A 19,184-nucleotide genomic window follows, 5' to 3' on the forward strand; every position below is an offset into this window, starting at 1 on the left:
AGATGGAGGGATAGGAGAAAGAGATGGAGGGATAGGAGAGAGAGATGGAGGGATAGGAGAGAGAGATGGAGGGATAGGAGAGAGAGATGGAGGGATAGGAGAGAGAGATGGGGGGATAGGAGAGAGAGATGGAGGGATAGGAGAGAGAGATGGAGGGATAGGAGAGAGAGATGGAGGGATAGGAGAGAGAGATGGAGCGATAGGAGAGAGAGATGGAGGGATAGGAGAGAGAGATGGAGGAATAGGAGAGACACACTGAACAAAAATATAAACGTGTTGGTCCCATGTTTCATGAGCTGAAATAAAATATCCCAGAAATGTTCCATACGCACAAAACGCTTATTTAGCTCAAATGATGTGCACAAATTTGCTTACATACAGTGAGGGAAAAAAGTATTTGATCCCCTGCTGATTTTGTATGTTTGCCCACTGACAAAGACATGATCAGTCTATAATTTTAATGGTAGGTTTATTTGAACAGTGAGAGACAGAATAACAACAACAAAATCCAGAAAAACGCATGTCAAAAATGTTATAAATTGATTTGCATTTTAATGAGGGAAATAAGTATTTGACCCCTCTGCAAAACATGACTTAGTACTTGGTGGCAAAACCCTTGTTGGCAATCACAGAGGTCAGACGTTTCTTGTAGTTGGCCACCAGGTTTGCACACATCTCAGGAGGGATTTTGTCCCACTCCTCTTTGCAGATCTTCTCCAAGTCATTAAGGTTTTGAGGCTGACGTTTGGCAACTCGAACCTTCAGCTCCCTCCACAGATTTTCTATGGGATTAAGGTCTGGAGACTGGCTAGGCCACTCCAGGACCTTAATGTGCTTCTTCTTGAGCCACTCCTTTGTTGCCTTGGACGTGTGTTTTGGGTCATTGTCATGCTGGAATACCCATCCACGACCCATTTTCAATGCCCTGGCTGAGGGAAGGAGATTCTCACCCAAGATTTGACGGTACATGGCCCCGTTCATCGTCCCCTTGATGCGGTGAAGTTGTCCTGTCCCCTTAGCAGAAAAACACCCCCATGTTTGACGGTGGGGATGGTGTTCTTGGGGTCATAGGCAGCATTCCTCCTCCTCCAAACACAGCGAGTTGAGTTGATGCCAAAGAGCTCCATTTTGGTCTCATCTGACCACAACACTTTCACCCAGTTCTCCTCTGAATCATTCAGATGTTCTTTGGCAAACTTCAGACGGGCATTTATATGTGCTTTCTTGAGCAGGGGGACCTTGTACTGCAGTCCTTCACGGCGTAGTGTGTTACCAATTGTTTTCTTGGGGACTATGGTCCCAGCTGCCTTGAGATCATTGACAAGATCCTCCCGTGTAGTTCTGGGCTGATTCCTCACCGTTCTCATGATCATTGCAACCCCAGGCCGAGGGAGATTGTTCTTTTGTGTTTCTTCCATTTGCAAATAATCGTACCACCTTCTCACCAAGCTGCTTGGCGATGGTCTTGTAGCCCATTCCAGCCTTGTGTAGGTCTACAATCTTGTCCCTGACCACCTTGGAGAGCTCTTTAGTCTTAGCCATGGTGGAGAGTTTGGAATCTGATTGATTGATTGCTTCTGTGGACAGGTGTCTTTTATACAGGTAACAAACTGAGATTAGGAGCCCTCCCTTTAAGAGTGTGCTCCTAATCTCAGCTCGTTACCTGTATATTAGACACCTGGGAGCCAGAAATCTTTCTGATTGAGAGGGGGTCAAATACTTATTTCCCTCATTAAAATGCAAATCAATTTATAACATTTTTGACATGCGTTTCTCTGGATTTTTTTGTTGTTATTCTATGGTATGGGCAGGCATAATCTACAGACAACGAACACAATTGCATTTTATTGATGGCAATTTGAATGCACAGAGATACCGTGACGAGATCCTGAGGCCAATTGTGGTACCATTCATCCGCCAACATCACCTCATGTTTCAGCATGATAATGCACAACCCCATGTCGCAAGGATCTGTACACAATTCCTGGAAGCTGAAAATGTCCCAATTCTTCCATGGCCTGTATACTCACCAGACGTGTCACCCATTGAGCATGTTTCGGATGCTCTGGATCGACGTGTACGACAGCGTGTTCAAGTCCCGCCAATATCCAGCAACTTTGCACAGCCATTGAAGAGGAGTGGGACAACATTCCACAGGCCACAATCAACAGCCTGATCAACTCTATGCAAATGAGATGTGTTGCGCTGCATGACGCAAATGGTGGTCCCACCAGATACTGACTGGTCATCCGATCCACATCCCTACCTTTTTTGTTATAAGGTATCTGTGACCAACAGATGCATATCTGTATTCCCAGTCACGTGAAATCCATAGATTAGGACCTAATTAATTATTTCAATTGACTGATTTCCTTATATTAACTGTAACTCAGTACAATCTTTGAAATTGTTGCATGTTGCGTTTTATATTTTTGTTCAGTATAGATGGACAGAATAAGAACGAGAGAGATGGAGGGAGGGAGGGCGGGAGATGAGAGGGAGAGAGATGGAGGGAGGGAGATGGAGGGAGGGCGGGAGATGAGGGAGGAAGAGGGAGGGAGAGAGATGAGGGAGGGAGGGAGGGAGGGAGGGAGGGAGGGAGGGAGGGAGGGAGGGAGGGAGGGAGGGAGGGAGGGAGGGAGATGGAGGGAGGGAGGGAGAGAGATGAGGGAGGGAGGGAGATGGAGAGAGATGAGGGAGAGAGGGAGATGGAGGGAGAGAGGGAGATGGAGGGAGAGATTAGGGAGGGAGATGGAGGGAGGGAGAAAAATGGAGGGAGAGAGATGGAGGGAGGGCGGGAGATGAGGGAGGGAGAGAGATGGAGGGAGGGCGGGAGATGAGGGAGGGAGAGAGATGGAGGGAGAGAGATGGAGGGAGGGAGAGATGGAGGGAGATGGAGGGAGAGAGATGAGGGAGGGAGAGGGAGATGGAGGGAGGGAGAAAAATGGAGGGAGAGAGATGGAGGGAGGGCGGGAGATGAGGGAGGGAGAGAGATGGAGGGAGGGCGGGAGATGAGGGAGGGAGAGAGATGGAGGGAGAGAGATGGAGGGAGAGAGATGGAGGGAGGGAGAGATGGAGGGAGATGGAGGGAGAGAGATGAGGGAGGGAGAGGGAGAGGGAGATGGAGGGAGAGGGGGAGATAGAGGGAGGGAGAGAGATGAGGGAGGGAGGGGAGACGGAGGGAGGGAGAGAGAGATTAGGGAGGGAGGGAGATGAGGGAGGGAGGGAGATGGAAGGAGAGAGATGAGGGAGGGAGGGAGATGGAGGGAGAGAGATTAGGGAGGGAGGGAGATGAGGGAGAGAGATTAGGGGAGGGAGGGAGATGAGGGAGAGATGAGGGAGGGAGGGAGATGGAGGGAGACAGATGAGGGAGGGAGATGGAGGGAGAGAGAGATGAGGGAGGGAGGGAGGGAGGGAGATGGAAGGAGGGAGAGAGATGAGGGAGGGAGAGAGATGAGGGAGGAAGGGAGATGATGGAGGGAGAGAGATGAGGGAGGGAGGGAGATGGAGGGAGGGAGAGATGGAGGGAGGGAGAGATGGAGGGAGGATGAGATGAGAGAGAGAGAGATGGAGGGAGGGAGATGGAGGGAGGGAGAGAGATGGAGGGAGAGAGATGAGGGAGGGGGGAGGGAGACGGAGGGAGAGAGAGATTAGGGAGGGAGGGAGAGAGAGATTAGGGAGGGAGGGAGAGGGAGGGAGATGGAAGGAGAGAGATGAGGGAGGGAGAGAGATGGAGGGAAAGATATTAGGGAGGGAGGGAGATGGATGGAGGGAGAGAGATTAGGGAGGGAGGGAGATGGAGGGAGAGATGAGGGAGGGAGATGGAGGGAGAGAGATGAGGGAGGGAGGGAGATGGAGGGAGAGAGATGAGGGAGGGAGAGAGATGGGGAGAGAGATGAGGGAGGGAGGGAGATGGAAGGAGGGAGAGAGATGAGGGAGGGAGAGAGAGAGATGAGGGAGTGAGGGAGAGAGATGAGGGAGGGAGAGAGAGAGATGAGGGAGGGAGGGAGATGGAGGGAGAGCGATGAGGGAGGGAGATGGATGGAGGATGAGAGATGGAGGGAGGATGAGAGATCGCGGCAGGTATCCTAGCATTTAAGAGCGTTGGGCCAGTCACCAAAAGGTCGCTGGTTTGAATCCCCGAGCCAACTAGGTGAAAAATCTGTGTTTTAAAAAAATGTAGATGGACAGTCTTCTGTTAAGAGAGCGAAAGTGAGGCACGGTATGTACGTTTATGAATGTTTACACAGTGTGTGTGTCCCTTGTAGCAGAGGGATCCTAACAGGTGGGGGTTGAGTGTATGTGTGTTTGTATGGTGCAAGGATCAGGGGGGCAAATCTGGGGGAGGGGAGGGGAGGGGGTAAGAGCGACTGGGTGCAGTGTGACCTGTCATCAGCAATCTGTCCGATCTCTCGCACACACAAACACACACACACACACACACCCTGCAGGGTCAAGGACAGGGCTATTTGAGGCAGACAGCGCAGGGAGACGAGGGGTTTCCCCTCCCTGAAACTAGAGTGGAACTTAAGCTTTATGGGCTGCTACATACCTCCGATACAGGATGGAGGGAGATGTGAGGAGGAGAGGAAGGGAAGTTTGAGTAATTACAGAACAGCTTCTTCCATTAGAGACCACCCGCCGCCAAGGTCACCCTACATCATGTGGACACGCAGGCGTGCGCACACACGCCTAAATAGAATTCGGAAAGTATTCAGACCCCTTGACTTTTTCCACTTTGTTATGTTACAGCCTTATTCTAAAATGGATTCAATATTTTTTCCCCCCTCATCAATCTACACACAATACCCTATAATGACAAAGCGAAAACAGGTATTTAGAAATTTTTGCAAATGTATTACAAATTTAAAACAGAAATACCTTATTTACATAAGTATTCAGACCTTTTGCTATGAAACTCGAAATTGAGCTCAGGTGCATCCTGTATCCATTGATCATCCTTGAGATGTTTCTACAACTTGATTGGAGTCCACCTGTGGTTAACTCAATTGATTGGACATGATTTGTAAAAGGCACACACCAGTCTATATAAGGTCCCACAGTTGACAGTGCATGTCAGAGCAGAACCCAAGCAATGAGGTCGAAGGAATTGTCCATGGAGCTCCGAGACAGGATTGTGTCGAGGCACAGATCTGGGGAAGGGTACCAAACATTTTTTGGCAGCATTGAAGGTCTCCAAGAACACAGTGGCTTCCATCATTCTTAAATGGAAGAAGTTTGGAACCACCAAGACTCTTCCTAGAGCTGGCCGCCCAGCCAAACTGAGCAATCAGGGGAGAAGGACCGTGGTTAGGGAGGTGACCAAGAACCCGATGGTCACTCTGACAGAGCTGCATAGTTCCTCTGTGGAGATGGGAGAACATTCCAGAAGGACAACCATCTCTGCAGAAATCCACCAATCAGGCCTTTATGGTAGAGTGGCCAGACGGAAGCCACTCCTCAGTCAAAGGCACATGACAGCCCACTTGGAGTTTGCCAAAAGGCACCTAAAGGACTCTCAGACCATGAGAAACAAGATTCTCTGGTCTGATGAAACTAAGATTGAACTCTTTGGCCTGAATGACAAGCGTCACATCTGGAGGAACGTGGCACCATCCCTACGGTGAAGCATGGTGGTGGCAGCATCATACTGTGGGGATGTTTTTCTGCGGCAGGGACTTGGAGACCAGTCAGGATCGAGGTAAAGATGAACGGAGCAAAGTACAGAGAGATCCTTGATGAAAACCTGCTCCAGAGCGCTCAGGACCTCAGACTGGCCCAGCCAGAGTCCGGACTTGAACCTGATCGAACATCTCTGGAGACCTGAAAGTAGCTGTGCAGCGACGCTCCCCATCCACCCTGACAGAGCTTGAGAGGATCTGCAGAGAAGAATGGGAGAAACTCCGCAAATACAGGTGTGCCAAGCTTGTAGCGTCATACCCAAGAAGATTCTGGGCTGTAATCACTGCCAACGGCGCTTCAACAAAGTACTGAGTAAAGGGTCTGAATACTTATGTAAATGTGATATTTCCGTTTTTTATGTTTAATAAACTTGTAACAACATCTAAAAACCAGTTTTTGCTTTATGGGGTATTGTGTGTAGATTTTGTTGTATTTTTTTATAACGTAACAAAATGTGGAAAAGGTCAAGAGGTCTGAATACTTTTCGAATTCACTGTATGTACTGTTGTTATTTAGGAAAGTGCCCTCAAACTGCCAAAAAAAAATCAAACTCAGAAGGAGAGACAGAGGCAGTGAATAAAGAGAAAAAAAGTAGTGGAAGAAAAAAGGGGATGAGATGAAGGAAGAGATGAAGGGAAGGAGAGAGAGGAGGTGAGGTAGTGTTGATGTAATCGATGCTTGGTGGTCTGGTGGTATTTAGCCAGTTCTCCATCTGCTGTCTGTGACCACAGGATGGACCGCTCAAGGAGCCACCCTGTTGAAAGACTAGTCATCTGAAAATGACTCCGGAATGTGTGTGTGTGTGTGTGTGTGTGTGTGTGTGGTGTCCAAACTGACGACTGTACTAACCACCGCACATAGACCTCACAGACACCCACCCACCCCTGAACAAGCATGACACCACTCAGAGATAATAAACAAGCAGAGTGCTGCCACAGGGACAGGCTGTTCTGTTTACACACCTACACTACGATTGGACTACTGTGAAGCCAGTTACGTTACACTCAATCTTGTCTTCTCTTTTCTTCTCATCTTTCACTCTTTTTCATTGCGTCTTCCCCTAAACTGCAGTATCAGGGTTTTTTCTGGATCAAAAAGGGGCGTGGCAGGGGCACGGTCGGCGTGGCTGAATTTTTGTTTACATTTTAGGAGGTCCCCCATCTTGCCGGTGTAGAGAAATTGTAATATTTTTCTGCCAATTTCCTGCAATTCTATACATTCCTCCATGGAGCTGAGAGAAATGTTTTGCAGTTTTAAAGCTAATTTCATGCAATTCTACACATTTTGACATGCAGCCGAGAGACAATGTTGCCGTTTTAAAGCAAATGTCCTGCGATTCTACATATTCCGCCCTAGAGCTGAGAGAATTTTGACGTTTTTAAAGCTAATTTCCTGCAATTCTATGCATTATGCCATGGCTAATGCTGTGTCCTTTTGCTCAAACATAATAACAAAATATATACTGCTAAATTCATTGTTTATGGAATTTGCAATTCTCCCTGACCTAGCTTTTATTTAGGTGATTGTTATTTCTCAAAGATTATTTTATAAAAAAATATATTTGGGTGGGGCGGTATACCGTATTTCACAATATACCGGTATTGATGCACAGACCGGTTTGGGTTTTTATTTGACCTTCTATAATGGTATTTCAATGTTTGGTTTGTTAAATGTGATACGCCACTCCGTTTTAAAAGTTTCCTCCTCCTCTCTCCCCAAGCCCCGCTTGTCACTCAAGAAGCACAGTTGTTGTTGCTCTACCATGAGATCATTTGCCGACCCTTCACTCTACAGTCTGCATGGTCAATGCAGCAGATGCAACAATATGTTGATGACAACGATGTTGCAATCTACTTCACTATAAAATCCACAAGTATTCTATAATTACACTATTAGTTTGTGTATCTTACTGTACGCAAACAGCTAGTTTGTCTTTTCTTAGCAAGTTGTGGCTAAAATAAATCGTATTAGCCGCTAATGCTAATCGCTAGTTAGCTAGTTAATAAATGTACTAAAATCAGAGCAAACGTAGCTAGCTACAGCCTGATGCCAGTGATGGACAGTACGTTGTTTGTGCAACAGTATATTCTAAATCAGAGAGGAATAGGCAAAGCTCGAATATGTTAGCTGAAGTAATAGAAAACATTTAATGTAGTGAAAGTTACGGTCCCACTCCCCTGGGAAACATTGACCAACACTTTGGTTCCTACCCTGTCACAATAGAGATCCTATTAGTATTCTAATTCGTAATTCTATGAACGCCTCCCTGGCTTTTTCATTAGCTGTCATGTCAAACAACACTGTAGTCACACCTTCCGAGTGGTGCAGTGGTCTAAGGCACTGCATCGCAGTGCTAGCTGTGCCACTAGAGATCCTGGTTCGAATCCAGGCTCTGTCGTAGCCGGCCGTGACCGGGAGACCCATGGGGCGGCGCACAATTGGCCCAGCATCATCCAGGGTAGGGGAGGGAATGGCCGACAGGGATGTAGCTCAGTTGGTAGAGCATGGTGTTTGCAACGCCAGGGTTGTGGGTTCGATTCCCACGGGGGGCCAGTATGATTTTTTTTTAAATGTAAGTCGCTCTGGATAAGAGTGTCTGCTAAATAACGTTAAAATGTATTCAAAATACCTCAAGTGTTTTGATCTAAATTGCAAATCAAATCACAATTGCAATATTTGGTTAAAAACAAGGCCTAGATTTCGTGCAGCCCTAACTGGCAGTGTGGAAATGATCTCAAATGAGATCAACTTTTGGTTGACATTTGATTGAACAGTATAAAACAAATCAGAATGGAGAAAGCCCCATTGAAATCACTTAGAATGTATGTGTTGCCACCTTAGTGCCATGCACAACTCATAAAGCAAATGTATAACTTTTATTATTCAAAAACATACAGTACCATCACAAATGTGAAAAAATATAGTGATATAATATTTTGGCCATATCGCCCAGCCCTAAAATATACAGTGCATTCGGAAAGTATTCAAGCGGGCTGTCATGTGCCTACTGAGGAGTAGCTTCCGTCTGGCCACTCTACCATAAAGGCCTGATTGGTGGAGTGCTGCAGAGATGGTTGTCCTTCTGGAAGGTTCTCCCATCTCCACAGAGGAACTCTGGAGTTTTGTCAGAGTGACGATCGGGTTCTTGGTCCCCTCCCTGACCAAGGCCCTTCTCCCCTGATTGCTCAGTTTGGACGGACGGCCAGCTCTAGATAGAGTCCTGGTGGTTCCAAACTTCTTCCATTTAAGAATGATGGAGGCCACTTTGTTCTTGGGGAATTTCAATGCTGCATAATTGTTTTGGTACCCTTCCCCAGATCTGTGCCTCTACACAATCCTGTCTCGGAGCTCTACGGGCAATTCCTTCGACCTCATGGCTTGGTTTTTGCTCTGACATGCATTGTCAACTGTGGGACCTTATATATACAGGTGTGTGCCTTTCCAAATCATGTCCAATCAACTGAATTTACCACAGGTGGACTCCAATCAAGTTGTAGAAACATCTCAAGGATGATCAATGGAAACAGGATGCACCTGAGCTCAATTTCGAATCTCATAGCAAAGGGTCTGAATACTTCTGAACATAAGGTATTTCCGGTTTCTTTATTAAATACATTCGCTTTTTCAAACAAAAATAATTGTTTTACACTTTGGACCCACCCAAGGATTTCAATGGAAGAGTATCCATCTCTCTCTCCCTCTCTCTCTCTCTCTCTCTCTCCCTCTCTCACCTCCCCTCTTCTTTTTACTTCTCCCAACCTCAGTCCTCAGGAAATATTACATTTACATAAGTATTCAGACCCTTTACTCATTACTTTGTTGAAGCACCTTTGGCAGCGATTACAGCCTTGAGTCTTCTTGGATATGACGCCACAAGCTTGGAGGCTTGGAGGCACAAGCCTGTATATTTGGGGAGTTTCTCACATTCTTCTCTGCAGATCCTCTCAAACTCTGTCAAGTTGGATGGGGAACGTCGCTGCACAGCTATTTTCAGGTCCCTCCAGAGATGTTAGATCGGGTTCAAGTCCGGGCTCTGGCTGGGCCCTTCAAGGACATTCAGACTTGTTCCGAAGCCACTCCTGCGTTGTCTTGGCTGTGTGCTTAGGGTCGTAGTCTTGTTGGAAGGTGAACTTTCACCCCAGTCTGAGGTCCTGAGAGCTCTGGAGCAGGTTTTCATCAAGGATCTCTCTATACTTTGCTCCGTTCATCTTTACCTCGATCCTGACTAGTCTCCCAGTCCCTGCCGCTGAAAAACATCCACACTGCATGATGCTGCCACCACCACGCTTCACCGTAGGGATGGTGCCAGGTTTCCTCCAGACGTGACACTTGGCATTCAGGCCAAAGAGTTCAATCTTCGTTTCGTCACACCAGAGAATCTTGTTTCTCATGGTCTAGAGTCCTTTAGGTGCCTTTTGGCAAACACCAAGTGGGCTGTCATGTGCCTTTTACTGAGAAGTGGCTTCCGTCTGGCCACTCTACCATAAAGGCCTGATTGGTTTCCATTTAATCATCCTTGAGATGTTTCTACAACTTGATTGGAGTCCACCTGTGGTAAATTCAATTGATTGGACATGATTTGGAAAGGCACACACCTGTCTGGCTTGGTTTTTGTCTGCATGTCAGAGCAAAAACCAAGCCATGAGGTCGAAGGAATTGTCCATAGAGCTCTGAGAGAGGATTGTGTCGAGGCACAGGTCTGGGGAAGGGTACCAAAAAATGTCTGCAACATTGAAGGTCCCCAAAAACACAGTGGCCTCCATCATTCTTAAATGGAAGAAATTTGGAACCACCAAGACTCTTCCTAGAGCTGGCCGCCTGGTCAAACTGAGCAATCGAGGGAGAAGGGCCTTGGTCACAGAGGTGACCAAGAACCCGATGGTCACTCTGACAGAGCTCTAGAGTTCCTCTGTGGAGATGGGAGAACCTTCCAGAAGGTCAACCATCTCTGCAGCACTCCAAGGGAGAGTGATGTGGTCAACTAATATATGAAGTACAGTACGTCCATTTCTAATTCTGGGAAACATATAAATGGATTTAGTGATTGTAACAACACAACTGTGAGTACAGGGAACAGTATTTACCCAGAGCTCATCACACACACAGAGGATTAACCCTGAACACCCATAGCCCCTATAACAACCGTCCCCTAGTACCATCCCTCTCCTTTCATTCTACTCTCTTAGCCCTGACCCCTGACCCATGGCCCTAGCCTTTCCTTCCACCTTCCCTCTGACCTCACTAATGTAAGCTACAGGCTTCTGTCGGTCTGTTTTTAAAACAAGGACAGTCAGGGATTCAATTACAACATAATGGGTTTATGGGGTCCTTTGCACTCCTGAAATATGCCCCTACCACACTCATGCACGCACACACACGGTCAGGGGTCAAACTAACTAGCGCTCCAAAACCATTAACAGCTCCCATAGAAAGACAGACACACCGACAAAGACAGACAGACAGAACCCCCTGCGGCTGTTATCTCCTCACTACTATACCATGTTACTAATTAATTCCCTTCACCACTAACCTATCCAAAATAACCATTGTGCCAATGTGTGATTGTACATTACAACATCATGTATGTGCCCTCCCCTACCCCTTGCTCTGGCTACCACACAAATGAACCAAAAATAACACATTGTGGGACATCAATCCTTGCCGGACCCTGAGCCATGTAACCCCAAACCCTTCCCCTTAATGCTCCCTATCCACTCTGTCTCATCTCTCCTAATACCCCACATTCCCTAGAAAGGCCAGAGTTCAGACAGCAGAGTTGTCCCTCTCTGCTCACACACACACTGGAACACACCCTCATACACAAACGCACCAATGCGAGTGAGGCTTGGCAGAAGCCTGGAGATAACGGAGGGACATTTCCCCACTAACCTATAAATCAGACCAGAACATCCAGAGCCAGGGGGCTGTCATCCCCTCCTAAGCCCCAGCATCTTGACCCTTCCCTGGGCTGAAAACTCACCGTGGCCCCAGGCCTGACCCACTATTCCCAGAGGGGTAAGGCCTTGGCTCAGACAAGAGTGAGAGAAAGATGCACGCACTCATGCACACATGATGAAGGACCAGAAAGGGAGCCGCGAAAAGGCCTTTATAAGCAAAGCATTCTAGGTCAGTGGTGTCATGTAATGTTCATAAATAAACAAAAGCCCTAAATCAGATTATAAAAGGAAAGCGCAAACGGGACGATTAAATTGATGAGGGTTGTGAGTGTGGGTATGGTGATACAGGACTGCTATGGGGTTTCAGACGTGTATAAATACACTAGAAACCACACTACAAACACCCAGCTGCCCTTGTTGGCTCCCAATCACTGGAAACTAACTACTTGGCATTCAACCGTCAGAAGTCTAATCGGAGTCAAGGTCTCTTTTTCAAAGTGACTTCTCAGAAGTCGTTTATTTTCAGTGTTCTATTCTAGAGTTTATACCATTGAGTAGGGATTGAATTAACCATAGAACTAGAACCTACTCCAATTCTATAGAAGGGGAGAATCCTGTGTACATCTCAGCTCTTAAAATAAGTATATAGGAAAGGATTGCCCTGGGCTTAGGCTGGTCCCATCTATTCTACCTACTGTCAAAGAATGAAGGGTGAAATGAAGCTATAGGCTAACACCAAACCCTAGGCTCAGGGCTACACAGATACAGAGGTCAACTGGAAGGGATCTACATATTACACCTGTTAATGATACCTGTATCAGTCACTCAATCTCACACAGCCCCCTCACACACAAGCCCTGACCTCTATTAGGGAACACAATGCGGCTGTAAGGGGATCACAATAAACAGCTCCCTGAGGATCACTGGAACACCACTGAGCTGACGGAGGGTATTTTCAGAGATCATTACATGAACACAGGCGTACAGTGAGGGAAAAAAGTATTTGATCCCCTGCTGATTTTGTACGTTTGCCCACTGACAAAGAAATGATCAGTCTATAATTTTAATGGTAGGCTTATTTGAACAGTGAGAGACAGAACAACAACAAAAAAATCCAGAAAAACGCATGTCAAAAATGTTATAAATTGATTTGCATTTTAATGAGGGAAATAAGTATTTGACCCCCTCTCAATCAGAAAGATTTCTGGCTCCCAGGTGTCTTTTATACAGGTAAAGAGCTGAGATTAGGAGCACACTCTTAAAGAGAGTGCTCCTAATCTCAGCTTGTTACCTGTATAAAAGACACCTGTCCACAGAAGCAATGAATCAATCAGATTCCAAACTCTCCACCATGGTCAAGACCAAAGAGCTCTCCAAGGATGTCAGGGACAAGATTGTAGACCTACACAAGGCTGGAATGGGCTACAAGAACATCGCCAAGCAGCTTTGTGAGAAGGTGACAACAGTTGGTGGAAGAAACACAAAATAACTGTCAATCTCCCTCTGCCTGGGGCTCCATGCAAGATCTCACCTTGTGGAGTTGCAATGATCATGAGAACGGTGAGGAATCAGCCCAGAACTACACGGGAGGATCTTGTCAATGATCTCAAGGCAGCTGGGACCATGGTCACCCAGAAAACAATTGGTAACACACTACGCCGTGAAGGACTGAAATCCTGCAGCGCCCGCAAGGTCCCCCTGCTCAAGAAAGCACATATACAGGACCGTCTGAAGTTTGCCAATGAACATCTGAATGATTCAGAGGAGAACTGTGTGAAAGTGTTGTGGTCAGATGAGACCAAAATCGAGCTCTTTGCCATCAACTCAACTCGCCGTGTTTGGAGGAGGAGGAATGCTGCCTATGACCCCAAGAACACCATCAGCACCGTCAAACATGGAGGTGGAAACATTATGCTTTGGGGGTGTTTTTCTGCTAAGGGGACAGGACAACTTCACCGCATCAAAGGGACGATGGACGGGGCCATGTACTGTCAAATCTTGGGTGAGAACCTCCTTCCCTCAGCCAGGGCCTTGAAAATGGGTCGTGGATGGGTATTCCAGCATGACAATGACCCAAAACACACGGCCAAGGCAACAAAGGAGTGGCTCAAGAAGAAGCACATTAAGGTCCTGGAGTGGCCTAGCCAGTCTCCAGACCTTAATCCCATAGAAAATCTGTGGAGGGGAGCTGAAGGTTCGAGTTGCCAAACGTCAGCCTCAAAACCTTAATGACTTGGAGAAGATCCGCAAAGAGGAGAGGGACAAAATCCCTCCTGAGATGTGTGCAAACCTGGTGGCCAACTACAAGAAACGCTCTGACCTCTGTGATTGCCAACAAGGGTTTTGCCACCAAGTACTAAGTCATGTTTTGCAGAGGGGTCAAATACTTATTTCCCTCATTAAAATGCAAATCAATTTATAACATTTTTGACATGCGTTTTTTCTGGATTTTTTTGTTGTTATTCTGTCTCTCACTGTTCAAATAAACCTACCATTAAAATTATAGACTGATCATGTCTTTGTCAGTGGGCAAACGTACAAAATCAGCAGGGGATCAAATACCTTTTTCCCTCACTGTAGTGTGTGTGGTGTCCTGTTACAGGTAAAACTAAAATGTTAACTTTATGTCACTGTGTGTGTGCGTGTTTGTGTGCGCGTGTCTATTGGCAGGGTTCTGCCCAAAGAATGTAAGAGGGTCGCTGGGCCACCTTGTAGACTGACTGTGCAACTATTTAAAAAAAAAATATATATATATCTTTTATTTGTTATGTCTCCCGAGTGGCGCAGTGGTCTAAGGCACTGCATCGCAGTGCTAGCTGTGCCACTAGAGATCCTGGTTCGAATCCAGGCTCTGTCGTAGCTGGCCGCGACCGGGAGACCCATGGGGCGGCGCACAATTGGTATGGGAGGGAATGGCCGGCAGGGATGTAGCTCAGTTGGTAGAGCATGGCGTTTGCAACGCCAGGGTTGTGGGTTCGATTCCCACGGGGGGCCAGTATTAAAAAATAATAATGTATGCACTCACTAACCGTAAGTCGCTCTGGATAAGAGCGTCTGCTAAATGACGTAAATGTTATAATTTAAGGCCATTTTTTGCTCTAGCTTGCAGGAAATGGCAGTTACAGGTGTTAAAAAAACACAAAAATCTTTGAGTCCCCACCGCGTACTCAGCAGGGCTACCTTGGTAAAATTAATCCTGGGGAGAACCCTGACCAGCTGTATGTCACTCTTCAGCATCCCCTCCTGTGTCTGAGACTTCAAGAACAAGTGCAGATACTGTCACAACCTCTAGTGGTGTGTGTGTGTGTATGTGTGGTCTTAGAGTGCCCTCTAGTGGTATTTGCCCCACATTTCATACTCCAGACGTCGACCTCTCGGCCCTTGTGTCAGACTCACCTCTCGGCCCTTGTGTCAGACTCACCTCTCGGCCCTTGTGTCAGACTCACCTCTCTGCCCTTGTGTCAGACTCACCTCTCGGCCCTTGTGTCAGACTCACCTCTCGGCCCTTGTGTCAGACTCACCTCTCGGCCCTTGTGTCAGACTCACCTCTCTGCCCTTGTGTCAGACTCACCTCTCGGCCCTTGTGTCAGACTCACCTCTCGGCCCTTGTGTCAGACTCACCTCTCTGCCCTTGTGTCAGACTCACCTCTCGGCCCTTGTGTCAGACTCACCTCTCGGCCCTTGTGTCAGACTCACCTCTCTGCCCTTGTGTCAGACTCACCTCTCTGCCCTTGTGTCAGACTTGTGTCAGACTCACCTCTCTGTCCTTGTGTGTGACGAGCACGGCCAGTGGTTTGGCATAGAAGCGGCTGAAGTCCAGACAGCCGTACATACTGTTAGCTGTCAGCGCCTTCTGACGGATGTCAGATGAAGGGGGGATGAAGAGAGAAGGAGAGAGGCACAAAGGATAAAAGGGAGAAATGCGAACAGACAAGGGCAGAGAGAGAGAGAGAGAGAGAGAGAGAGAGAGACACAGAGAGAGAGAGAGAGATAGAGAGACAGAGAGAGAGAGAGAGAGAGAGAGACAGACAGACAGACAGAGAGAAACAGACAGACAGAGAGAGAGAGAGAGAGAGAGAGAGAGAGAGAGAGACACAGAGAGAGAGAGAGAGAGAGAGAGAGAGAGAGAGAGAGAGAGAGAGAGAGAGAGAGAGAGAGAGAGAGAGAGAGAGAGAGAGAGAGAGAGAGAGAGAGAGAGAGAGAGAGAGAGAGAGAGAGAAAGACACAGAGAGACACAGAGAGAGAGAGAGAGAGAGAGAGACAGAGAGAGAGACACAGAGAGACACAGTGAGAGAGAGAGACAGAGAGAGAGACAGAGAGAGAGACAGAGAGAGAGACAGAGAGAGAGACAGAGAGCGAGCGAGATCGAAGCAGATGTTGAACTCTTGGATGATGGAGGGGTACAGACTGTTGAAGTCCAGCATCAACACAAACGTATCATGGAAACCTATTGGGGAGAGAATATGAATTACTACACACAATCATAGAAACCTATTGGGGGAGAAAGGTCCATACAGACAGTGAGTGATAACAGACAAATGGTGGAGAGAGACATATCTGCACTGTGGTGAGACAACATCAACAGGAGAAGAACAGAGCACTAGAGGAGAGGATCAGAGTGCTGGAGGAGAAGGTGAGAACGATAACGGATGACAGAGAACAACCCGTTATAGAGCTGGCCACCCCTGCAGAGAAGCCAGCAGAACAGCCCACCTCAGATCCTGACCAAAGTATTGGCACCGCAGCAGAACAGTACACCCTTGACCCTGACCATAGCCTTGACATCACAGCCAGACAAACAGACGAAGAACCCCAAGCCCTGGGGATCCCAACCCCCTCTGAGCAACCCCCCCGTCAGCCACCCTGATAGCCCCTCCTGACGACCCCCCCCACACCCACTGAGGACATACACAAGCCACAGAATATACTCCTTATGGACTCAAACGGGAAATACATACAAGAAAACACACTTTTTCCCCAAACACACAGTGTCTAAACTCTGGTGTCCAAACACCCAGCGCGCCCTAAAACTTCTGTCTGAGGACCGACTAGGATCACCCAGCCACATAATAATACACACAGGCACAAACGACCTGAGAACACAGCAGGAAAGGGTGGCCACATCACTCAAGGGAGTGATAGAAAAAGCTTATTCTACTTTCCCCAACGCAAAAGTTGTTATCTCAACCCTGCTACAACGAAAATACTTCCACCCTGCTACCATACAGCAGGTAAACGCAAGTATTTCCTGTGACTGTGCATCAAAACCAAATGTCTACCTGGCCCACCACTCCACCCTGGACGTGAACAGCCTTTATGACCAGGTCCACCTATACAAGGCAGCAGTGCCCACCTTCGCCCGGACCCTAAAGGATATCACCCCAAAAAACACCACCCTCTTCAACATATATATAAACGAATTGGCAAGGGCACTAGAACAGTCTGCAGCACCGGGCCTCACCCTACTAGAATCTGAAGTCAAATGTCTACTGATGATCTGGTGCTTCTGTCCCCAACCAAGGAGGGCTACAGCAGCACCTAGATCTTCTGCACAGATTCTGTCAGACCTGGGCCCTGACAGTAAATCTCAGTAAGACTAAAATAATGGTGTTCCAAAAAAAGGTCCAGTTGCCAGGACCACAAATATAAATTCCATCTATACACACCTCGGCCTAAACATCAGTACCACAGGTAACTTCCACAAAGCTGTGAACGCTCTGAGAGACAAGGCAAGAAGGGTCTTCTATGCCATCAAACGGAACATACAATTTGACACAACAATTAGGATCTGGCTAAAAAATACTTGAATCAGTTATAGAACCCATTGCCCTTTATGGTTGTGAGGTCTGGAGTCCGCTCACCAACCAAGAATTCACAAAATGGAACAAACACCAAACAAACACAAATATCCTCTATGTACAACGTAAAACACCAAATAATGCATGCAGAGCAGAATTAGACCAATACGCGCTAATTATCCAAATCCACAAAAGAGCAGTTAAATTCTATAACCACTTAAAAGGAAGCGATTCCCAAACCTTACATGACAAAGTCATCACCTACAGAGAGATTGACTTGGAGAAGAGTCCCCTAAGCAAGCTGGTCCTGGGGCTCTGTTCACAAACACAAACAGACCCCACAGAGCCCCAGGACAACAACACAATTAGACCCAACCAAATCATGAGAAAACAACAAGATAATTACTTGACACATTGGAAAGAATTAACAAAAAAACTGAGCAAACTAGAATGCTATTTGGCCCTAAACAGAGAGTACACAGTGGCAGAATACCTGACCACTGTGACTGACCCAAACTTAAAGAAAGCTTTGACTATGTACAGACTCAGTGAGCATAGCCTTGCTATTGAGAAAGGCCGCCGAAGGCAGACCTGGCTCTCAAGAGAAGACAGGCTATGTGCACACTGCCCACAAAATGAGGTGGAAACTGAGCTGCACTTCCTAACCTCCTGCCAAATGTATGACCATATTAGAGACACATATTTCCCTCAGATTACACAGACCCACAAAGAATTTGAAAACAAACCCAATTTTGATAAACTCCCTTATCTACTGGGTGAAATACCACAGTGTGCAATCACAGCAGCAAGATTTATGACCTGTTGCCACAAGAAAAGGGCAACCAGTGAAGAACAAACACCATTGTAAATACAACCCATATTTATTTATTTTCACATTTGTACTCTTAACTATTTACACATTGTTACAACACTGTATATATACATATATTTACATTTGAAATAAATGTCTTTATTCTTTTGGAACTTCTGAGTGTAATGTTTCCTGTTAATATTTATTGTTTATTTCACTTTTGTTTACTATCTACTTCACTTGCTTTGGCAATGTTAACACACGTTTCCCATGCCAATAAAGCTCTTAACTTAAATTTAATTTAATTTAATTGAGAGAGAGAGAGAGAGAGATAGAGAGTGAGAGAGAGAGAGAGACAGAGACAGAGACAGAGACAGAGACAGAGAGAGAGAGAGAGAGAGAGAGAGAGAGAGAGAGAGAGACAGAGAGAGAGAGAGAGAGCGAGATAGAGAGAGAGAGAGAGAGAGAGAGAGAGAGAGAGCGAGAGAGATAGAGAGAGAGAGAGAGAGCGAGATAGAGACAGATCAGTGATTCATTCAAGGAGGAGAGGGAAGCATTGAACAGTTGAACAGGATCAGAGGAACCACAGCGTGTTGTTATCACTCACCTTCTTTACAGTGCCCATTAAGTCATAGGGGAAGATGCAGTCGTTAGGTTTACTGACCACTACAATACACACACACACACAGAGAGAGTGAAAGACAGTCAGTCAACGAAGACCCCAAACCCAGAGATGAAAACGACCCTCTTCATGTTGTTTTCTCCTCGTCTCTCCTCACATGCTACCCATCTACATCTCTCATCCTTTCCTACATCAGCTATAATGACCTCTTTGCTCCGGTTACCCTCCGCCTCATTTAAATCTCCTCTCATCCTCTACATCTCTTTTCCACCCCTTGTTGGACCAGGGACACAATCTAGGGAAGGACAGGAAGCAGGAAACAGGAAATGAAAGGTCGGGTTCAGGGCAGTTGCATTACAGTATTTTGGAACTTG

Source organism: Coregonus clupeaformis, chromosome 7 (assembly GCF_020615455.1).
Source record: "Coregonus clupeaformis isolate EN_2021a chromosome 7, ASM2061545v1, whole genome shotgun sequence".
Taxonomy (NCBI): domain Eukaryota; kingdom Metazoa; phylum Chordata; class Actinopteri; order Salmoniformes; family Salmonidae; genus Coregonus; species Coregonus clupeaformis.